Source organism: Macaca thibetana, chromosome 10 (assembly GCF_024542745.1).
Source record: "Macaca thibetana thibetana isolate TM-01 chromosome 10, ASM2454274v1, whole genome shotgun sequence".
Taxonomy (NCBI): Eukaryota; Metazoa; Chordata; class Mammalia; order Primates; family Cercopithecidae; genus Macaca; species Macaca thibetana.
The window spans coordinates 56,108,589-56,133,423 of record NC_065587.1 but is presented as its reverse complement, the minus strand read 5'-3'; the positions used below and the strand labels follow the sequence as shown (position 1 = coordinate 56,133,423).

The 24,835-nt window shown below is 40.8% G+C and overlaps 1 non-coding gene across 1 annotated transcript; it reads right to left on the bottom strand.

Moving 5' to 3' along the window:
- Positions 1-6,633: 6,633 nt before the first annotated feature.
- On the bottom strand, positions 6,634-6,739 carry LOC126929984 (U6 spliceosomal RNA). The gene has a single exon (XR_007717409.1). It is a non-coding gene; the product is annotated as a U6 spliceosomal RNA (small nuclear RNA).
- Between the last annotated feature and the right edge of the window lie 18,096 nt (positions 6,740-24,835).

Sequence of the window (24,835 nt, the reverse complement as noted above, 5' to 3'; positions counted from 1 at the left end):
AGACAATATTATCACAAACCGAAAATAATACTTTTGTTGCTTTCTTTCCTATAGTTATGATTCATATCTATTTCTGGTCTGGTACTGCTTAGAAATTTCAGAACAGTAGTAAACAGCATTGGGAACAGTGACTATCCTTGTTTTGTTCTTGACGTTAATGAAGTTGCCTCCTGAATTTTACTGTTAAGGATGATTTCGGCTTTTGGTTTGAAATGTTAATTTTTATTTATCATCTTGAGGTATTATTTTTCATTTGAATTTATAAAATGAATTTTATAGACTAAATATTATTATAGTATTTTTTTCTTTTACAAATTATTACAGTAATAGCCTTCTAATATTGAAACAACCTTGGAGTTTTTTGATGTATTATTCTCCCAGTCTATTGCAGGATTATGTTTGCTTGTATCTTTTTAGTATTTTTGTATGTATAACATATTAAGTGTGATTGGCCGGTTTTTGTTGTTGTTGACTATCTTTTTAAGTCACAGTTACAAGGTTTTTTCTTTCCTAATAGGACATTATTCAGATATAATTTACATACAGTAAACTACAAAAACCTTAAGTGTACAGCTTGATGAATTCTGACAAATATATACACCTCAGTCACCATCATCCAGATCAAGATATAGCACATTTTCGTGGTCCCAGAACATTCCCTTGTGGCCCCTCCAGTCAGTCTTCCATCCACACCCCAGCAACCACTTCCCTGGTTTCTATCAGCAGAGATTAGTTTGGTCTGTTCTGTCCTTGAACTTGTCCTATATATGATCATATAGTTTGTACTCTTCTGTATCTGGTTTCTTTCATTCAACATAAAGTTTTTATTAAAAAATTTTAAAAAGTTTTTAAAATTTGTTTTTTTTGGAGATGGAGTCTTGCTATGTTGCCCAACCTGGAGTGCAGTGGCTATTCACAGATGTGATCATAACTCACTGCAGCCTCAAACTTCTGGGCTTAAGTGATCCTCCAGCCTCAGCCTCTCGAGTAGTTGGGACTACCCGGTGCCTGGCTGCATAATGTTTTTGCGGTTCATCCAGAATATTTTATCAATAGTTTTGCTAGCTTTGTAAAATGAACTGATAAGATTTACATGTTTTGGTCAGGCATGGTGGCTCGTGCCTGTAAGCATTTTGGGAGTCTGAGGCAGGAGAATCGTTTGAGCCCAGGAGATCGAGGCTATAGTGAGCTATGATGGTGCACTGCACTCCAGCCTGGGTGACAGGGTGAGACCCTGTTTCAAAAAAAAAAAAAAAAAAAAAAATTTACATCTTTTTCTTTTCATGCCCTGAAAGAGCTAATGTTACAAAATTTATTTGTTTTGTGAAAGGTGAGGTAACTCATCTGTGAAATCATCTGAGGCTATAACCATTTTAGGAGGCAATACTTTAAGAACTTTCTTTAAATATTTTTCCTTTATTATTGTTCTATTCAGATAGTCTACTTTTTGTTGAAGCAATTTTTTAATGTTATGTTTTCCCAGAAAGTAATCCATTTCATTGCAGTTTTGAAATTATAAGCATATAATTGTATGTAGAGTCCTCTTAGAGTTTTAAAACCTGTAGTTTCCCTTTTGGCATTTATAACATTTATTCGTGTTCCTTTTTTTTTTTTTTTTTTTTGAGACAAAGTCTCGCTCTGTCACCCAGGATGGAGTGCAGTGGTGCAATCTCAGCTCACTGCAACCTCTACCTCCTGGGTTCAAGAGATTCTCTGACTCAGCTTCCCAAGTAGTTGGGACTATAAGTGCAACACCATGCCTGGCTAATTTTTGTATTTTTTGTAGATATAGAGTTTCGCCATGTTGGCCAGGCTGGTCTTGAACTCCTGGCCTCAAGTGATCCACCCGCCTCGTCCTCCCGGAAGTGCTGGGATTACAGATGTGAGCCACCACGCCTGGCCTGTTTGTGTTTCTTCTAATGGTAGAAGCAAAGCTGTTTTATGAACCAACTCTAAAATTTATTTATTAATCCTGCTGTCTTTCTGATTGTTAAGATTACTAATCAATAATATTTGCTTTTAACTGTTTTACAGCTTTCGTCCCCTGGTTACTTTGATCTTTTATTAAAACCAAATTACCTAAATGAAAGTTTAGTTTACCTATTTTTATTCTTTTCTGATTAACCATAAAGGCTATTTAAGGCTACAAATTTGCCTATGAATCAGCTTTGTCTCATCTCCTAAGATTTCTTATATGTTTTCTCTTTTCCATTGTTTTTAACTAGTCTGTTTGCAGTTTTGATTTTTGCTCTTTAGCTCAAATATTATCCAGGAGAGCACTTAAAAATATCTAAGTGATTGGGTTGTTTAGTTTGTGCGATAGGAAAGAAGTGTTTAGAATTCCCCATGGCTTTCTAGGGAACGTGTTTCCATCTCTTTAGCATCCTTTGCGTTATACACAGCAGTGACAGATGTAGGTGTAGGAGCTTTAGGGGAGCTCAGTCTGAGTCCAATTACTCTGCATAAAAAAGAGCGCAAGATAGATGCCTCTTTGGAGTTATCAGGGAGATGTGAGAAGGGAAGGGTGCAGATGCCTTGTGGCTGAGACACAGGAAACTCACAGAACTTATGAGTAAATGGGCCCAGTTGGAAGTTGGAATATGGGTAGGAAGGGAACTGGCTGAGAGTTAATTTTGGAACAGCATATTGGAATGAGCAAGATTTAACTGCTTTACTTGTATAGAGTCTAACCTGTAGACAACCAGGAATCATTTAGGATTTCTTGCACGCAAGTGACATGATTGAGATTTATTCTCAATGTTAAGATCCCACTCACCTCCCAGAATGCTGGTAGTCAGGCAGAAGATGGAAAGATTCTTTTTTGGAGCATATGACAAGCCCAAGAGTAGAGCCCTAACGACACTGACACCGGAGTCTTCTCAACAAAGTGTCCTGTTCAGATCTCCTTGTATGACTCTTAGTTGAAAAGCTCAAAAGTCCCAATCAATTTTCAGTGTCTCAGTCTTTAATATGAGCAGAAAATCAAAAGTCACTTGACATTTAAGAAAAGCTTCTACCACGAAGGATAAATAAACAAATAAGCAAATAAACAAATAAGCAAAGAAAAAAAAGCAAGCTAGAGGAGGTAGATGATGCAGGGAGAAGAAATCTTAAAAACATTAACATTCTCAGAGATACAACACAAGATAGAAAGATATGGCACTCATGAAACAAGTAAGGAATGCTGATGAAAAGAACACACAGAATTCAGAGAACAATAAAACACCAGAAACACAAAGAAATTAACAGCAAAAAAAAAAAAAATGCTTAAACATGAACAATTCACCAGAAGGATTGAATGGTAAAGTTGAGTTAATATTTCAAAAAGAAAGTGATGTCTACAAAGAAATGGGAAACAGGAAAGAAAAAGATAAGAAGAATTAGAGAAACAGACTAGGGGGTCCAACATCCAAAAAACAGGAGTTTAAGAATGAAAGGATATAGAAAATGAAAGGGCACGCATCATCAAAGAAATAAGGAAAATTTCTAGAACTGAAGGATGTGGAATTCTAGATTGATGAGACCCATCAAATGCTCAGTAAAACAGACATACACTTTTGAAAAGAGATTTTTTTCTTTCTTTTTTTTTTTTTTTAAGAATTATGCATCTGAATTTTCTGGTTTACTTAGAAGATAATTAATGCTAAAATTGGAGAATACAAGTTAACTTTATTTTTAATTTTTTAATTTTTTTTGAGACGGAGTCTTATTCTTGTCGCCCAGGCTGAAGTATAATGGCAAGACCTCGGCTCACTGCAACTTCTGCCTCCTGGACGCAAGTGATTCCCCTGCCTCAGCCTCCCGAGTAGCTGCGATTACAGGAGTGTGCCACCACCTTGCCCAGCTAATGTTTGTATTTTTACTAGACATGGGGTTTCACCATGTTGGCCAGGCTAGTTTCGAATTCCTAACCTTGTGATCTGCCCGCCTCAGCTTCCCAAAGTGGTGGGATTACAGGTGTGAGCCACCGCACCCACCCAAGTTAACTTTAATGCCAGAGTTGGAGAATACAAGATAATTTGTGATTTGCATGTGGCCAGACTGTATATAAAAGGACCTGTGGCTGCATCTGATAACCAGTGTCATGTCAAAGAAATAGACATTCCTATAATGAAAGAATGTCATGTAGAAACATAGTATCCTAATTTTTAAAGTATTTTAGATTTGGTTGAGAGAACAATCTGTCACTTACAAAATAAGGAGGAGGAAAAAACAAACAATTTACCCCCCCCCCTTTTTTTAGAGCTATATAGTTTACAAAGTGCTGTAGCCTATGTGTGATAAACTAGCTAAATTTATCTTTTTTTCTCAGAACAATATAAACATATCAATTAATCTTAACAATATCGCAAGTGAGGCATTATGGCTCCCATATTGCAGACAAGAATGAGGCTCAGAGAGGTTAAGCAAATTGTCCAAGTTCATAGAGTTGAGATGGCAGAGGTGGGGTTTAAATGGCAGTCTCTGATTCTCTTGGTCTGTCCCTTATCATCACCTTGAGGTCACAAGACGGTTGAAGAAGGAAGAAGGAGAAAGGGTGGAAAACAAAGGGCAAAAAAGAATGTGTACCAGCCCTGCCTTTTGTGACATCTCTCTGAAGTCCACCCAGCAGCCTCTTCTTAAGTATCATTTGCCAGACTATACTATGTGGCCACCTCTCTTGGCAGAGGAAGCTGGGAAATGCAGCATTTTAATTGGACTGCTTCCTTGGGTGAAACCAAATCTCTGTTAGGAAGAAAGATTTGAGTTGGCAGCCAGGAGTCTCTGTGAAAGCCAGGAATGAAAGCAGCTAAGGTGTCCCTTTCTTTGGCTAGCTAGAAGCTGTTTACATGGATAGTCTTTTTTTTTTTCTCCCCTTGACTTTGGATAATGTGGATTATTTTCATGCAGTAGAACCAAAATTTCTATATAGTGCGTGTATTTAATATTTAAATATGGCGAGTTCACTGGCTTTTTCTGTCCTTGGACAAGATTTTTATGATGGTTCCAAATCCTGTTAAATTTGATCTGAGTTGTTTTGCTAAGTAGCACTCAGTCACTCAGTGTTTTAAGCTCCCTGAAAGTTGTTACCCATAGTTTTCTAGGCTTTTCTTTCTGTGCCCTCTTCCCCAGGACCATTTCCTCTCTGTCCTCTTCCCCACTTCCCATTCTCCTTCTCCACCAGTTCAATTGCTGTCACCTCTTACTGAAATCTCAGCTCATGCAATGCCAGAGAGAATCTCTAGTTCAAACAGTTGGTGTTGCAGACAGGGAAACTGAGGCCAGAAAGTCAGGGCGATCTCTGGCAAGGACTAATGCCCTCTGGCTCTCCTCAGTCTTCTTGAAGTAAGGTCGGTGATTCTTATTCCCAGGAGGAAAGACAGAGAGCGAAGGCCCTGAACTGGGAAAGAGACTAGGGGCCTTCGAGGAAACAAAAGGAGCTGGCATGGCTGCAGTGCAGGGAGTGAGGAGGAGATTGGCTTGAACCAAAGCTAGAAGGGTTCTCAGGATCATGGGAAGCCAATGGCATGCAGGTGATGCTGAGGATATGGGGTGTATTGGCTTCTGAAGGGTATCAGCTGGGAAATGGTGTAATTTAGCTTAAAATCTTAAAGGGTCCTTATGCCTGCTTCATTGAGACATATTGGGAAGGGCAAGAACACAAAAGAGGAGAAGAGTGAGGGCTACTACAATTGTCCTGGGAAGAGATAATGGAGGCTTGAACTAACATAAAGGCAGTCGGATTGGAGGGGTGAGTGGATGGACGTAGAGTGTATTGTCAGGCTTTGATGACAGATTTGGGGATGGAAGTATGGGAGAGGGGAAAGGGAGAGAATCCTAGGGTTCTGTCTTGTGCAAATAAGTAGATGAAAGAGCCAAAGAGTCCTTCATGGAATTAGGGAGCACTGGAGGAGGAAAATATTGGAGTGGAACATCCAAAATTCACTTTTGTGCTGAAATTTCTGTGATACAATCTCGTGGAGATGTCAGTAAGGTAGCTAGATGTATATCATGAGCCAGATTTTTCTGTTTTATTTCTAATTGGCTATTGTTATATATAGGAAAACTATTGCTTCATACAAATATATATATATATTTTTTTTTCTTTTTTTTTTTTTTTTTTTTTTTTTAGATGATCTCATTCTGCTGCTCAGGCTGGAGTACAGTGGTGGGAACACAGCTCACTGCAGCCTCAACCTCCTGGGCTCAAGTGATCCTTAAACCTCAGTGTCTCTATTAGCTGGGACTATAGGCATGCGCCACCATATCTGGATGATTTAATTTTTTTTTTTTTTTTTTTTGTAGAGATAGGGGTCTCAGTATGTTGCCCAAGCTGGTATCAAACTCCTGGGATTCAAGCAATCTTCCTACCTCAGTCTTCCAAAGTGTTGGGATTATAGGCATGAACCATTGAGTCCAGCTGCAAATATACTTTGTATTAGACCATTTTACTGGCTTCTCTTATTAGTTCAAATAGCTTTTCTGTGATGTTTTTGGTGTTCTGATATGTAATTATATTGCCTGCTAATAATGATAAACGTGTTTCTTCCTTTCCAACCATTTTACCCCTTATTATTTTTCTTGTTCTATCACATTGGCTATAGTAGAGGTCTTTTTACAGTTAGCTTTTTAAATATATATAATTTTTAATAAAAAAATATGGAATGCTTCATGAATTTGGATGCCATCATTGTGTAGGGGCACACTAATCTTCTCTGTATTGTTCCAATTTTAGTATATGTGCTGCCAAAGCGGGCACTACAGTTAGTTTTAATGGTAAACATAATATTTGATGTTTGAGCAGCTAAGAGGAAGATGATTTTGAGACAGTTTCGAGGCAGTGTATACAGCTCAGAAATCATGACAGAAGCTTAGATGTGGTGTGATAATGCCTTTGAATAAGGTGATGTCTTAGTTCCTGCTGCTGTCACACAATGCCACAGACTGGGTAATTTATAGTGAGCAGAAGTTGATTGGCTCATGGTTCTGGAGGCTGGGAAATCCAAGATCAAGGGGCCGGCATCGGACGAGGGCCTTCTTGCTATGTCATCTCATGGTAGGAGGGCAAAGAGAGGGCGAGAGAGTGAGCAAATGGTCAAACTCGCAATCTCAAACCCTTAAATGCATTCATGGAGGTGAAGCCTTCATGACTAAACACATCCCTTGAGGCCCCACCTCCCAACAGGCCCCACCTCCTGACACTGTTGCATTGAGGATTCTGTTTCCAACACATGCTTTTTGGGAGACACAGTCAAACCAGAGCAGGTGATAACTGAAGACATAAAAAGGGATATAAATACCAACTCTCTTACCCTCATACTCATAGCCAGAAGAATGGTCTGTCCATAAAACATGATCACAGTGCTTCAAACCTGAAGCATGGTGGTCAGATTGACAGGAAACTAAGAATATCTAAACAGTAAATGTTAAAGTTGGGTATAGTGTGTTCATTTGGAAAAGAGAACAGAGAAGAAATTGATCATAATTCTCAGTTTATGAACAGCTGTAAAAAGGTAGGATCAGAAGAAATCGACAGATAAGTATATTTTAAAATCAGTGTCCATGATTGAAGCTTAATCTTCCAAAGTATCCTGTAATGACTATAATTTATGTAATTCCAGTGTGCATATAACATATCACTTGGTTTCCTCAACACCTCAGTGATATGGGTAGTAATTCACATTTATCTACAATTTGACATTTTCTAACATGCTTAGATTACCTCATTTGATGTTTACATTCCCAGGGCTTACTCCCTTGCAATTAAGGCTCCAATAAAAATCCATCTGCTTTTAGTTCTTTGAACAGAATGTCCTGCATTCTCTCTACTCGGCCTTTGTCCATGTGGCCCACCTTGTGATGCCTGTTTCTCCTTCACAACCCAGTTCAGCCCCAAGGAAAGGCCTCTGTTCCATTGTCAAAAGGGAGAGGTGCATGTAGCCAGCAAGGCCTTGAAGGAATACAAGCCAAGTAGCAGGTGTAGCACAACTCAAATATGCTGTGCTATTTGACACTGCATTACCTACTGGCCTAACCTTTGCTGAGCTCCCTTGCTTTAGGGGAGAAAAGAAAAAAAAAGTCCTCTTTAGCCAGCTGCATTTCTTTTTCCCATTTCCAGAATGTACCAGGGAGGGTACACATGTGATTGTCCATGGGCTCACCTTTACCCATCACTCCTCTGGGGCAGATGCCAAATCATGTGTCTCGTGATGCAAGAGCTTCATGGGGGTGGAGCAGGGCTGGGTGCTGTCTCAGAGGGAATGAATGGCCCAAAGCTCCAGGTCTGGACAGTCTGAGGCCCTCTTGCTGGGAGTAGCATTTTGGGAAAAATGAAATACACTTGGCTGGATCTGAAACTTTCTGCAGTTAGAGTTGGTTGTGTGGAAGGGGATCTTGGGTGGCCTTTAAGCCTTGGAGACCCCCAGTCCAAGATCTCTAAGGATGTATTCCTAGACCCTTCCAGCTTGTCTGCATTGCCAGTGTTGGTCACTCTTCTGTGCATGCTCCAAGCTTTCTCTGCTGTCAGGTTGCAAGATTGTTGTGGAAACAGGCTGAGCCTATTCCATCTCGCTCAGTCACAGGGCCTTGTCAGGTGCCTGGCACACAGGGCTGCAGCAAGTGTTGCTTGATTTGAAACCACAGTTGAGCCTCCTGCCTCAGCATCTCAGTCATTGCTCCATAGCCGGTCACGTGGCTGCCTACAAAGGAGAAGGAGATAAAAGAATCCCAGGTGACTTTGTGGGTGAAAGAGGTTTTAAAGCTCTTGCTTTAGAAGCTCAGGTAAAACTTTCATCCTGTGTTGACTGGATAAAGCGTTCTGTCAGCCATCCGGGGCTCGTCTAGGACTGGGGCCAGGGGAGAAGGGAGAGCAGTGTTGTCACTTTAATTGCATTGGCATAAATATTTGATATTCAATAAATTAGATCTGGAGCAAGGAAAACATTCTTGCAAATGGATTTTTTACCTGGAGCCCAGCCCCATTAGCAGAGGAGTAGAGGGCAGCCTGCCCCAGGGCCGGTAATTAACTCAAGTGGAGCAGAACTAAGCATTTTTGACAGCCTTCCTAGTGTGGAATTAACTGTCATCTTGGAGGGAGGAAGAAAGTGCACTGTCACATTACGGGCTTATGAGAGGTTCTCCAGTGCTGCCAGCCCCCTGAGTTTACTTATGTCTCCCCTTCATGCCCTGCAATGTTATTTTCATCATTAGAGACAAGTTTAAAAGCAACTAACGATGTATTTTATATCCACGTACCAGAATCACAGATTTCACCAAAAGAGAAGACATTAGCATGGTAATTCAATTTTTTTTTTCCTTTTGGCAGTTGTAATGAAACAAGATACAGTGGATGCTGTTAGAAGTCACAACACCAATATCTGGAGATAGTACAAGCTGGACTTTTTTTTCTCCTCTCTGTATCAGTACTTGCCTGTAATGAGCAGAGCTTAGCCACTGTCTGTGCTATCTCCCCCCGCCCCCACCCAGTGTTTATGAAAGTAGCAATTGCTTCTGAGAAAAGGCAAAACCGTTGGAGCCTGAAGCTCCTTCTAGAAGCCACTGCTTGTCTTGTTCTGTGGAAACTGATACAGTAGAAATTGGAGTTGTGCCGGGTCTGGTCTTGGCAATGTGTGTACAGGCAATTTTTTATAAGGTTGCAGATCTCAGCCAGACTCTCAGCTAGGCTGGGTGTGAGGATGGAGTCTCCAGCGAGGCTCAGCTGGCTTCAGAGGGAAGGGCTGCCTGTGCACTTGTGTGTGTTGAGAGGGGTGAGTTGTGCAGCCTGTGACACAGATCATGAACATCTGCTTCTCCTAGATTTTCTGCCTACTTCCACAGCAGTAAAACCACGACTCACCGCCTTCATCACTCTGCCTAAACACTGCTTCCTTCATGCCCTACAGCCAGTGGGAGCTGGAATCGCCCTTGATTTCCCCTTTCTACCATCTTAAGCACAGTGGTCCAAGGCTTACCCTCCTCTTAGAACTTGACCCTCTTCCTCTGTCTGGCACCACTCCCTGCACAGTGGTAAGTCTGAAGATGTGATCATGTTCCCTCTCTGCTTGAAAGTCTGCTTGGCTTTGGCTTTCTTCTTGATGCCCCAGCAGGGGCCCCAAACCTTGGCTGCCCATTAGAATCTTGGAGACCCAGCCTGGCTGGACCAGAGTCCAGAGCATTGGCGCCCAGGCAGTGCAGAGGGCAACCCATGGCTTATAGGATCAAGCCCTAAAATCTCAGCCTAACATCTTAGCCTCAATAGCCTCCTCCCCTTTGGGCCACAGAAGACATGGGGCTTGGCCACAATGCTCAACCATGCACACTGCCCCTCAGCTCTTCCCCTGGTTAACTTCCACTTATCCTTTAGGACCCAGTGAAAGGTCACCTCCTCCGTGAAGCCTTCCGTAATTTCTCAGGCAGAATTATGGTCATTCATTCATTCGCCCATTCTCATTCAGCAAACACTCACGGGATACCTGCAGGTCCCATGTCCTGTGCTGGGTCCTGAAGATGACTTAGCAGCGAAAGGACAGATTCCAGGAAGTTTTCTGCTGGTGGGGAATACAGAGGAGACGGGAGCAGAGCAGACGGGATCAGGGGAGGCTTCCTAGAAGAAGTGACACATCAGGGTGATCTGAAGGGTGTCTGTGAGTTAGCTACGGAGTGAGGGTGGGGAGAGGGGAAGGCCTTGGGTAGGGGGAGAATGTGTTAGAGGACAGGAAGGGTGAGACCAAGGCATAAACAGGCCAGGTTCCAGCCATCTCCCCGCAGCATGTGGTGTGTCTCCAGTGGGAAAGTGCTCAGTAGGTTTTTGTTTGTTTTGTTTTTTATTTTACTTTATGTTTTTTAGAGACAGGGTCTCGCTCTGTTGTCCAGGCTGGAGTGCAGTGGTGTGGTCATAGCTCACTGAAGCCTCCAATTCCTGGGCTCAAGTGATCCTCCTGCCTCCGGGTCCCAAGTGGTTGGGACTACAGGTGTGTGCAACTGCGCCCGGCTAATTAAAAAAATTTTTGTAAAGACAGGATCTCACTATTTTGCCTATTTTGCTCCTGGCCTCAAGTGATCCTCTGGCCTTGGCCTCCCAAAGTGCTAGAATTGCAGGCATGAGCTGCCACACCCAGCCTCAGTAGGTGTTGGTGGAGTGTAAGATCAAGTGAGAGGGGCAGCCATGGGGCAGTGACGGACACTGAGGTGGAGAGCCAATGCTGGGGACAGGACAGGATATTCTGTCCATTAAGATATAGGCGATGGGTTGTGCTTGCACTTTAAAGATATATACGTAAGTTTAGGGCCCTGTGAGGCTGGCATTATTATTTCCATTTCACACAGGTAAAATTTGAGGTTCCAAACAGTTAACTGACGTGCCTATGGTCATTCAGCCAGTAAGAGGCAGAGCTGGGATTTGAATCCAGGCAGAGTGGCTCTGGAGCCTGTGCTTTTAACCCAGACTGTCCCATGCAGCCACAGCCTGACCTGACTGGTCGTTCCTCTTTCACCTCCTCCAGCCAGCCCATGCCTGGCTCAGGGCTGACTCCCAGCATCTGTGGGACATTTGAATTTTCGACGATGACATTCAAGAGGGAAACAGAATTTTTGTAAAGAGAGTTCAGAACCCTTTGAGAGAATGACATGAGACCTGTAGTAGCTGTTGCATTACCCCCAGGTGTTGGGGAAATGCAAGAGTAGTCAGCTGCCCTCCTGAAAGCCAGGCCTGGGGAGAGCACAGTTCGGCACCCCCTTATTGCTGCTGAGTTCCCAAATGCTTGGGGAGCATTTTCTGTGCTCTATGTCAGCACCATATTTTATTAAGACATTATTGGCCGGGTACGGTGGCTCATGCCTGTAATCCTGGCACTTTGGGAGGCCAAGGCTGGTGGCTTACTTGAGGTCAAGAGTTCGAGACCAGCCTGGCCAACATGGTGAAACCCCATCTCTACTAAAAGTACAAAAATTAGCCAGGCATGGTGGCATGCACTTGTAATCCCAGCTACTCGGGAGGCTGAGGCAGGAGAATCGCTTGAACCCGGAAGGTGGAGGTTGCAGGGAGCCCAGATTGTGCCAGTGCACTCCAGTCTGGGGGACAGAGTGAGACTCTGTCTCAAAAAATAAAATATAAAATAAAATAAAATGAAAAAGTACATGTACCTACTTACCATCCCCCAGATCTAGATATAAAACATTTTTAGATTTCCAGAAAGTTCCCTTGTGCCCCTTTCCAGCCAATCTCTGCTTCCCACCACTAGGTAACCACTGATTTCTATCACTATAAGTTATCAGATTTCTATCACTATGTTGAATTTGTTGTGCCTGTGCTTGAACTTCGTATGGTAATCATAGGCATATACTCCTATTTTGCCTGGCTTTATTTGCACAATATTACATTTTTGAGATGTATCCGGTGTTGTTGCTGGTGGCAGTAGACTGTTTTTTTCATTGTTATCTAGTATTTTGTTGTAGGAATACATGCAATTTCTCCATTCTCCCGTTGATGGACATTTGGGTGGTTTTCAGTGTGGGGCTATTAGGTATAAACTGCCACGGACATTCCCATGCAGTTGTGTCTGTGGACAGGCTGTGCTTCAGTTTTGACAGTCCAGGTGATGGTGGTCCATCTCTTCAGCTCTCCCTCCTAAAGACTTTCTAAAAATACCCTCATTTGCTCTCTCTCTACACATGGGTGAGGAAAGAATAAAGGCCTCTGAGGAACAGAGGAAAAAGTTCTTGCTAGGAGATGGACATTAGTGCATCAGTCAATCTCATCCACTCTAGCTTCACAAGCTTTCTTAAATGTGTCCACTTGTCTCTGTTTTCCCAGCTCCCACTGGGGATGGGGCCATGTCCATTTCTTCCCTCCTCTCTGATTTGGCCTTCTCAATTCTATGCTTACTACCCCCCAGTTTATTCTCAACATGGGAGCCAGGGAAGTCTTTTCAATACCAACCAACCCCCAATCCTCCACATACCATTAAGGCCCCCCAAAGCTTCCTTCTACTTTAGGAGAAACTTTAAATTCCCTATCCTGCACTCTAGGCCCGACAGTACGTAGTTCTACCTACCTGTCCTGCCTCCTGTCCCTTCCCACAAGCTCAGAGTCTTTGCACTGGCTGTTCCCTCTGCCTGGAATGTACTTCCCAAGGGAATCTGCATGACACACCCTGTCAAGACTCTATCCCAATGCTACCTCTGTAGAGAGGCCTTCCCTGACCACCCAGTCAGACATAGCAGCCCCCTCCTGTACCCCACTAATCTACTTTCTGTCTCTACAAATGTTCCTATTCTGGACATTTTATATGAATGGAATTATACAATATGTGGCCTTTTGTGTTTGCTTCCTTTCATGCATCGTAAAGTTTTCGAAATCCACCCATGTTGTAGAAGAAGTCAGTACTCAACTCCTTTTTATGACTGAATAATATTCCGTTGTATGGACATACCGTAATTTATCCATTCATCAATGGGTAGGCACTGGGTTGTTTTCACTTCTTTGAGTATTATGAATATGCTGCTATGAATATTTATGGAGATGTTTTTATTTCAACATGTTTTCACTGCTCTTGGCTATTTACTTAGGAGTTCAATTGCTCAGTCCTTCTATGTTTAGTTTTTTGAGGAACTGCTAAACTTCTTTCCCAAAACAACTGCATGATTTTACATTCCCACCAACAATGCACAAGTCTTCCGATTTCTCCACATCCTTGCTGACATTTGTTATTCTCTATCTCTTGGATTATAGCCATCCTAGTGGATGCTAAGTAGTCTCTCATTGGGGTTTTGGTGTACGTTTCTCTCATAAGGAATGATCTTGAGCATTTTCTCATGTGTTTCTTGGCCACTTGTATATCTTTGGAGAAATGTCTATTTAAGCCTTTTGCTCATTATAAAATTGGATTATGTGTCATATTATTGTTGAGTTTTAAACATATTTGATATTTTCCAAATGCTCTTCCCTTATAAGATATGTGATTTGCAAATACTTTCTCCCATACTGTGAGTTGTCTTTTCACTTTCTTGATAGTATTCTTTGAAGCACAAAAGTCCTAATTATTATTATTATTTTTTTGAGACAGTCTCAGTGTGTCACCCAGGCTGGAGTGCAGGGGTGCGACTTTGGCTCACTGCAACCCCTGCCTCCTGGGTTCAAGTGATCCTCCCACCTCAGCCTCCCAAGTAGCTAGGATTACAGGTGCATGCACCACCACACCTGGCTAATTTTTGTAATTTTTAGTAGAGATGGGGTTCTGCTATGTTGGCCAGGTTGGTCTTGAACTCTTGACCTTTGGTGACCCTCCCGCCTCAGCCTCCCAAAGCACTGGGATTACAGGTGTGTGCCTGGCCCAAAGTCCTAAATTTTGATGAAGTCTAATTTATCTATTTTTTTCTTCTGTTGCTAGTGCTTTTGGTGTCATATCGAAGAGATTCTTGTCTAATCCAAGGTCACAAAGATTTCTACCTAACTTTCTTCTAAGAATTTTATAATTTTAGCTCTTGCATTTAGATCTTGCATCCATTGTGAGTTAATTTTTATATATAGAGTGAGGTAGGGGTTTGATTAATTCTTTTTGTAAAATTTTTTTTGGCTAATTATCCTAGCACCATTTGTTAAAAAGACAGTTTTACCCCCTCTGAAATTGTTTTGACACTTTTGTCAAAAATTAATTGATCATAAATGTAAGGGTTTATTTCTGATCTTTCTATTCTTTTGGTCTATATGTCTATCTTTATGAAAGTCTCACACTATTTTGATTACTGTAGCTTTGTAATATGTTTTAAAATTGGGAAGTTTCAGTCCTCTTACTGTGTTCTTCTTTTTCAAGGTTACTATGGTTATTCAAGTTCCCTTGTATTTATATGTAAATCTTAGGATCAGTTTGACAACTTTTGCAGAAAAGCCTGCTAGGATTAGATTGAGATCGCATTGAATCTGTAGAGCAATCAAAGAGTTTTGCCATCTTAGCAAATTAAATCTTGCAATCCATAAACGTGGATGTTTTCCCATTTGTTTAGGTTTTCTTTAAATCTTTTCAAGGATGTTTTGTAATTTCAGTGAAAAAGCCTAAGTATTTTATTTTGTTGCTATTTGAAATGGAATTGTTTTTTAAATTTCATTTTCTGGTTGTGCATTTCTAGTATATAGAAACACAATTGATTTTTCTATGTTGATTTTGTATCCTGCAACCTTGATGAACTTGTTCAATTATTTTATGGATTCCTTAGATTTTTGTATATACAAGATCCTGTCTTTTGTGAATACAGGCAATTTTACTTCTACTTTGGAAAAATGGATGCCTTTTATTATTTTTTCTTGCCTGATTGTCATGACTAGATCTTCCAGCACAATGTTGAACAGAAGTTATGAGTGGAGACATCCTTGTCTTTTTCCTGATCTTAGGCATAAAATTTACAGTCTTACACCATTAACTATAATGTTAGCTGTGAATTTGTTTGTTTATTTGTTTGTAGATGGCCTTCATCAGGTTGAGGTTGTTTCTTTCTTTCAATTTTTTTGAGGTTTTTTTTTTTTTTTAATCATAAAAGGTAGTTGGATTTTCTCAGTTGCTTTTTCTGGATCCTTTGAGATGAGCATGTGTTTTTTGTTCTTTATTCTATTAATATGGTGCATTATGTTGATTAATATTCATATGTTGAAACAATCTTGTATTCTTGGGATACATTTCACTAGGTGATGGTGTGTAATTCTTCTTATAAGTTGCTAGATTTGGTTTGCTAGTATTTTGTTGAGGATTTTTATGCTTATTCATAAGGGATATTGATCTGTAGTTTTCTTTACTGTCTGATATCTTTATCTAGTTTTAGTATCAGGGTAATATTGCTCTCAAAGAATGAGTTAGTAGGTGCCCCTTCCTATTCTTTATTTTGGAAGAGTTTGTGAAAAGTCGGTATTAATTTAAACATTGAGTGGAACTCACCAGTTAAGCCATTTGGTCCTGGGCTTTGGTTTATGGGAAGTGGTTTGATTATTAATTTAATTGCTTTATTTGTTATAGTTTCATTGAGATTTTCTATTTCTTTTTCAATTGGTTTTGGTAGTTTTTTTCTTCCTAGAAATTTCTCAAGTTTTCTCTAGGTTATCTAGTTTGTTGATATATAATTATTCATAATATTCCATTGTAAACCTTTTTTTTTTGAGACAGTGTCTTGCTCCATCACCCAGGCTGGAGTGTAGTGGTACAAACATGGCTTACTGCAGCTTTCACTTCCCAGGCTCAAGCAATCCTCCCACCTCAGCCTCCATAGTAGCTGGGATTAGATGGGTGGGCCACCACACCTGGCTAATTTTTGTATTTTTTTTTTTTTTTTGTACAGATGGGATTTCTCCTTGTTGTCCAGGCTGGTCTTGAACTCCTGAACTCAACCAATCCTCCCTCCTTGGCCTCCCAAAGTGCTGGGATTATAGGTGTGAGTCACTGTGCCCAGCTTATAAACCTTTCTATTTCTGTAAGATTGACAGTAATGTTACCTCTTTCCTGATTTAGTAACTTGAGTCTTCTCTGTTTATTTTTTCTTATCAGTATAGGTAAAGATTTGCCAGTTTTGTTGATCTTTACAAAGAACCAACTTTTGCTTTTATTGAGTTTTCTCTATTATTTTTTATTTCCTATTTCATTTATTTCTGCTCTAGTCTTTATTATTTCTTTCTTTTTCTTGCTTTGGGTTTAGTTTGCTCTTATTTTTCTAGTTTCTTAAGGTGGAGGTTTAGGATATTGATTTGAAATCTTTCTTAGTTTGTTAATATTGACATTTACAGCTATAAATTTCTAAGCACTGCTTTAGCTGCATCAAATGTATGGTATGTTGTGTTTTCATTTTCATTCATCTCAAAGTATTTTCTAATATACTTGTAATTTCTTCCTTTTGGTTTTTTATTGTTACTTAGTACTTACATGCATTTATGGAGTACAAGTGATATTTTGTTACATGCATAGGATCTGTAATGATCAAGTCAGAGTATTTAGAATATCTATCACTTTGAGCATTGGTCACTCAGGAGTGTGTTAATATGCATGTTTGTGAATTTACAAATTTTGTTCTGGTAGTGATTTCTAATTTTATTTCATTGTGGTTAGAGAATATACTTTATATAATTTCTATGATTTTACATTTATTAAACCTTGTTTTATGGCCTAATTATGGTCTACCCTTGAGAATGTTTATATGCACCTAAAAAGAATAAGTTCTCTGCTGTTGTTAGGTGGAATGTTTCATAGATGTTAGGTCTAGTTGTTTATAGTATTGTTCAAATCTACTATTTTCTTGTTGGTCTTCTGTATAGTTATTCCATCCATTATCGTAATGGGTTATTGAAGTGTCTAACTACTGAGTTTTTGTCTATTTCCTTCTTCAATTCTGTTGGGTTTTGTTTAATGTATTTGGGGGCTCTGTTGTTAGGTTCATGTATGTTTATATGAGTTGATTCCTTAATCAGAAAATCTGACATCTGAAGCGCCTCAAAATCCAAACAGTTTTGAGTGCCAACATGACTCCACAAGGGATAAATTCCAGTCCTGACCTCACGTGCTTTCTGATGGTTCAGTGTACCTGTATACAAACTTTGTTTCATGCATAAAATTATTAAAAACATTGTATAAAATTACCTTCAGACTATGTGTGTAAAGTGCATATGAAACATAAAAGAATTTCTTGTTTAGACTTGGGCCTCGTCCCCAAAATATCTCATTGTGTATGTGCAAATATTCCAAAATCTGAAATACTTCTGGTCCCAAGCATTTTGGATAAAGGATACAGCCTATAATTATCATGTAGACTGATCCTTTTATCATTATAAAATTTCTTTTTTCATTCTAGTAAAATACCATTTTTTTTTTTTTTTTTTTTTTTGAGATGGAGTCTCACTCTGTCGCCCAGGCTGGAGTGCAGTGGCGTAATCTCGACTCACTGCAACCTCCACCCCTCCAAGTTTAAGCAGTTCTCTGCCTCAGCCTCCAGAGTAGCTGGGATTACAGGCTCATGCCGCCACGCCCGGCTAATTTTTTTGTATTTTTAGTAGAGATGGGGTTTCACCATCTTGGCCAGGCTGGTCTTGAACTCCTGACCTCGTGATCCACCCGCCTCGGCCTCCCAAAGTGCTGGGATTACAGGCATGAGCCACTGCGTCCAGCCTAGTAAAATATCATTGTCTTACCATCTATTTTATCTGATCTTAGTATAGCTACTCCAGCTTTCTTTTAGTTACTGTTTTCATGGCACATTTGTTTCCATCTTTTTACTTTCAACTTATTATAGTGTTTTTGAATCTAAAGTGTGCCTCTATAAATAGCACATAGATGAATAATGTTTTAAAATCCATTCTGTCAGTATCTGCCCTTTCATTGGAGTGTTTAATCCATTTATATTTACTATAATTACTAATAAAGTAGAATTTACATTTGTCTTTTACTATTTGTTTTCTATATACATTGGATCTTTTGTATTCCTCTATGCATCCATATTGTCTTCTTTTGTATTAGATAGGTATTTTCATGTGTACCATTAAAAAACACTCTTTTTCCCCTTTACTATGTGTTTTTTGAAGTTAATTTCTTAGTGATTACCCTGGGGATTGTAATTAACAACTTATAACAATGAAGTTCAGATTAATACCTTCTTAATTTCAATAACATACATAAACTTTAACAAATGTAACTCTACTACCTCCCTCCTACTTTGTACTGTTTTTGTCATACAGATTACATCTTTATATATTGTATGCCTATCAATACGGTTTTTTTTATTAAGAGAGAGAATCGGCTGGGCATGATGGCTCACATCTGTAATCCCAGCACTTTGGGAGGCCAAGGCAGGTGGGTCACCTGAGGTCAGGAGTTCGAGACCCACCTGGCCAACCCGGCAAAACCCCGTCTCTACTAAAAATACAAAAAATTAGCCTGGCATGGTAGTGTGTGCCTGTAATCCCATCTACTTGGGAGGCTGAGGCAGGGTTGTCACTTGAACCTGGGAGACGGAGGTTGCAGTGAGCCAAAATTGCACCGTTGCACTCCAGCCTGGGTGACAGAGTGAGACTCCATCTCCATCTCAAAAAAAAAAAAAAGAAAAAAAAAAAAGAGTCTTACTCTGTCACTCAGGCTGGAGTGCAGTGACATGATCATAGCTCACTGCAGCTTTGAACTCCTAGACTCAAGTGATACTCCTGCCTCAGTCTCCTGAATAGTTAGGACTACAAGTGTGTGCCATTGTGCCTGGTTAATTAAAAATTTTTTCAGTAGAGACAGGGTCTCACTCTGTTGCCCAGGCTGGTCTCAAACTCCTGACATCAAGCAATCCTCCTACCCCAGCCTCCCAAAGTGCTGGGATTACAGGTATGAGCCATCACACCTGGCCTCAATACAGTTTTGTAATTACTGCTTTATGAAAGTGTCTTTTAAAACAAATAGAAGAAAAAGTTACAACAAAAAATTGCCTATACACTGCCTTTTAATTTACCTGTGTAGCTCACCTTTACTGATATTCTTTACTTCTTCATATTTATTCAAGTTGTTGTGTAGTGATGTTTTATGTTAGCTTGAAGGACTCCCTTTAGTATTTCTTACACGACAGGTCTGTTAGCAACAAATTCTTTTTTTTTTTTTAGTATGGGAAGCTCTTATTTTTTGCCATATTTTTGCTAGTTTTCCCATATTTTTGATAGTTTTGCTGGATATAGAATTTTTAGTTGGCAGTCTTTGTCTTTCAGTGTTCTGAATATGTCATTCCATTGACTTTGGCATCTATAGTTTCTCACAAGAAGTCACCATTAATCTTATTGAGAATCCTTTGTATGTGATGAATCACTTTTCTCTGAATGCTCTCATGGTTCTCTCTTTGTCTTTGGGTTTTCACCATCTAATTACGGTGTGTCTAGGCATGGCTATTTGAGTTTATCCTACTTGGAGTTCACTGAGCTTCTTGGATGTGTAGATGAATTTTTTTGGTAACACTTTGGAAGTTTTTGCCCATTATTTCTTCAAATGTTCTTCTTATCCCCTTTGCTTCTCTTCTTCTGAACCAATAAGTCTCCCAGTCTTTGTTAAGGGGCTCTGTATGCATGCTGGGGCACACTTTCAATACTCAGCCAAGCAATTTGCAACTCTGGTTTAGTCTTCACTGTCTGCTTGCAGAGAGCCTCAAGGTCAGCCAGAGGTGAGGCTTAGGCCCGTCTCATGTCTTTCATGATCATGTACACAGTCCTTCATATACGTATGGCCTTCTTTTCAAAACTCGCTAAGAAATTTCATTCTCTAGGTTTTCCTTTTAAGCTTTTTGGTTAGCTTGTTGTTTTCCCAAACTGCTATCTTCCCTTCAGGCATCTACAGTGTTAAATAATTCTGCATATTGTTTTTGACAAAAGCCCCCAAAGGGGGAGAAAAGAATGTTCACAATGGATGAACTCTAAGTCAGGTCAAATAAAGATGTGGCTTGTGAGCAGGATTTTGCAGGGGGCTTCCAGACAGGTCACATAATGATAATTCTCTGAGAATGGAGGTTTAAAGGAACTCCAACCCTCTTCTAACTTCTCCATGGGCTGGTAGGCTATTGGTTATTCCTGTGATTATAGGCTTTTAGCTTTCAAGGTTACTGTGGGCGGAAGCACAGGAATGAGATGAGGTCAAGTTAAAATGTCACAAAGCTCAAGGTTCTTATGAAGATTCATTGTTTTTCTTCAATAAATGCTCCTCAGATTGCTGTAAGCTTTCATTCATTTCTAGAGTTCTGAAATAGTTGGTTCTGACAAATTCTGCCAGTGTTCTCATTGCTTTATTGAAGAAAGAATTTTTGGAAGTTCTTACTTTGCCATTTTTCGATAATGTCACTTCTTCATAGACAATCATTGTCTTCTTTGTGACACCTCTTTTTTTTTTTTTGAGACAATCTTGCACTGTTTCCCAGGCTGGAGTGCAATGGCGTAATCTTGGTTCACTGAAACCTCTGCCTTCTGTGTTCAAGTGATTCTCCTGCCTCAGTCTCCTGAGTAGCTGGGCTTATAGGCACACACCATCATGCCTGGCTAATTTTTGTATTTTTAGTAGAGACAAGGTCTCACTATGTTGGCCAGGCTGATCTCGAACTCCTGACCTCAAGTGATCTGCTCACCTCAGCCTCCCAAAGTGTTGGGATTATAGACATGAGCCACTTTGCCCAGCCCATCTCGTGGTTTTTAATGCCACTGTTAATATTCTCCAGCCAAATACCACCATGCGTATCCTATATTTGAACAAAGTTGAGTTTATTGACCTTGCAACAAGAGAGACCACACACCCTGGGGAACTGTGAGGCACCTCATGAGAGGTATCATGAAGGATCCATTACAGGATTTGTGTCAAGTGATTTTGAGGAGATTTCAAAGAAGCAAGGCTTTTCTCTGAAGTAGAAGCTTTCTGGAAGTGGAGGAAATTCTGTGATTGGATATTTTAATAAAACTTATTTAGAAAGTGGGAAGAATGAAGTGCGATTAAAGCTGAAATTGGTAAAGAAGCAGCAGCCACCCTCATTAGCTAGCATATTGGGTATAATAGGCTGAATAATGGCTGCCAAAGATATCAGGTCCTAATTCCTGAAATCTGTGAATGCTGCCTTAGATGGAAAAGTTGTCTTTGCAGATTAAATTAAGGGTCTTGAGACTGGGGAGATTATCTGGGTGGGCCCTAAATGTGATCACAAGTGTCTTTATAAGAGAGAGACAGAAGGAAACTTCTCTCTCGGTCTCTGTCTCTCTGTCTCAGGAGAAGGTAATATGAAGATAGAGATGATGGAGATTTGAAAACGTTGATTGGTGGAGACTGGAGAGTTGTGGTCAGAAGCCAAGGAATGCTGACAGCCACCATAAACTGGAAGAGGCAGGGAATGGATTCTTTCCAAGAGCCTCTGGGGAGGGGAGTGCAGACCTGCAGACACATTAATTTTGACCCAGTGATACTGATTTCAAACTCTGACTTTCAGAGCTGTGAGAAAACACATTTCTGTTGTTTCAAGCCATGAAGATTAAGATAATTTGGTATAGCAGCCCTAGGTAACTAATACAGAGGGTGTTTGTTCATTTTTGTGGTTTGGACAATGTCCTTATATTTGCATAAGTTAATGGGTTGTAGATTTAATCATATTCCTCAAATTCACATGTTGCAGTCCTACCCCCCAGTACTTCAGAATGTGACCTTATTTGGAATTGAAGTTGCTGATGTAATTAGTTGAGATGGGGTCAGCAGAGTGGGCCCCTAACCCAGTGACTGGTATCCTTATAAAAAGGACGAAGTTTGGACATAGAAACATGCACACAGAGAGCACACCATGCGAAGATTAGAGTTATGCTTCTATAAGCCAAGAAAGTACAAGAGTCTTGAGAGGAGCTTGGAACACACTCTTTCCTACCACTCTCAGATGAAGTGCGGACCTGAAGACACCTTGATCTCAGACTTCTAGCCTCCCGAGCTCTGAGATAATAATTTACATTTATTTATTTATTTATTTATTTATTTATTTATTTATTTATTTTTGAGACAGAGTTTCGCTCTTGTTGCTCAGGCTGGAGTGCAATGGTACGATCTCAGCTCACCACAGCCTCCACCTCCTGGGTTCAAGTGATTCTCCTGCCTCAGCCTCCTGAGTAGCTGGGATTCCAGGTGTGCGCCACCATGCCTGGCTCATTTTTGTATTTTTAGTAGAGGCAGCATTTCACCATGTTAGCCAGGCTGGTCTCAAACTCTTGACCTCAGGTGTTCCGCCCACCTCGGCCTCCCAAAGTGCTGGGATTACAGGTGTGAGCCACCATGCTTGGTCTATGTTATTTTTATTTTTATTTTATTTATTTATTTTTTTGATACAGAGTCTCACTCTTGTCACCAAGGCTGGAGTGCAGTGGCATGATCTCAGCTCTTACTGCAACCTCCACTTCCTGGGTTGAAGTGATTCTCCTGCCTCAGCCTCCTGAGTAGCTGGGATTACAGGTGCCCGCCACCATACCCGGCTAATTTTTGTACTTTTAGTAGAGACGGGGTTTCGCCATGTTGGCCAGTCTGGTCTCGAACTCCTGACCTCAGATGATCTGCCCGCCTTGGCCTCCCAAAGTGCTGGAATTACAGGCATGAGCCACCGTGCCCGGCTGAGATAATAATTTAAATTTAAACTGCTGAGTTTGTAGTACTTTGTTACGACATCTCTAGCAAACTAACGCAGTTCAGATGTGAGTACAGAATGGTCTAGCTTTTGTCTTGCTCCAGTGCAGTCACATAATGGCCCTGTCTGATGTTGGTGTTCTGTAAGATTGTTTATGTCCAACAAGAAAACACCAGGGCCCAACTGTGAGTGCCAGGTGAGCTCCCCAATGCCAGGGGCTGCTTTTCTTTTTCTCACTACAAAGTCTTTATTCATCAGATAAATGTTCATTTTATGTTGTCTTTAAGAGTTTTAACTTATTTATTTATTTATTTTTATAACAGGGTCTCGCTCTATTGCCTAGGAGTGCGGTGGTACAATCATGGCTCTCTGCAGCCTCAATCTCCCTGGCTCAAGCAATCCTCCTGCCTCAGCCTCCCAAAGTAGCTGGGACTACAGGTGAGCATCAACATGCCCCACTAATATTTATTTTATTTTATTATTTTTATTATTATTATTATTTTTGAGACGGAGTCTTGCTCTGTTGCCCAGATTAGAGTGCAGTGGCAAGATCTCGGCTCACTGCAAGCCCCGCCTCCTGGGTTCACGCCATTCTCCTGCCTCAAACTCCCGAGTAGTGGGACTACAGGCACCGGCCACCACACCTGGCTAATTTTTTTATATTTTTAGTAGAGATGGGGTTTCACCGTGTTAGCCAGGATGATCTTGATCTCCTGACCTCGTGATCCACCCACCTCAGCCTCCCAAAGTGCTGGGATTACAGGTGTGAGCCACCGTGCCCGGCCAGTATTTATTTATTTATTTATTTATTTTTAGTAGAGATGACATCTGGCTCTGTTGTCCAGGTTGGTCTTGAACCCTTGGTCTCAAGAGATCTTCCTGCCTCGGCCTCCCAAAGTGCTGGGATGACAGGTGTAAGCCACCATGCCTGGTCCTATTCTTTTTAAAAATATTTAAATATTCAATCCAGCTGCCATTTATTTTGGAGTGGGTGATGGGGTGAGAAGTGTGTGGCCTCAGGTAGAGGGCATGAGGTTCAAAGTGATTATAGAGGGCTGAACTTGCTGAGGTCTTCATGGACCTGGGTGGTCGACCTGGCAGGTTTATGTTTATGTTCCCTGCAAATTTGTATGTTGAAATCCTCAACCCCAAGGTGATGATATTAAGAAGTGGAGTCTTTGGAAGGTGATTTGTTCATGGAGGCAGAGTCCTCATCAATGGAATTAGTGCTCTTACAAAAGAGGCCTGAGAGAAACCCCTCACCCTTGTCACCGAATGAAGACACAGCGAGAGGTGCCATCTCTGAAGTAGAAAGTGGGCCCTCACCAGACACCAAATCTGCTGGTGCCTTCATCTTGGACTTCAGCCTTCAGAACGATGAGAAATAAATTTCAGTTATAAGCCTCCCGATTTATGGTAGTTTGCTCTAGGAGCCCAAAAGGATCAAGACACAGGTATGAGGCTGGCTTAGACCCGTTGTTTTTAATTCTTCTCAAGCTGACTTGTACATAGAAATGACCTCAGAGCAAGCACTCAGAGCATCTTGGGAGTCATTCCTTCCCTCTTCCTTGTTGTTTCTGATGGAAGGAAAAGTGTCAGGCTCACTGAAGTTACCACATGTCACGGCTGTGAGTGCCTTCGCTACTTGGAGTAGGCTCATCAGCAGACAACCCTCCCAGAGCCCTACGTGCAACCGGCATCTACGCGGTCTGTTTGTGTAAGTGCAGTTCAGGATCAA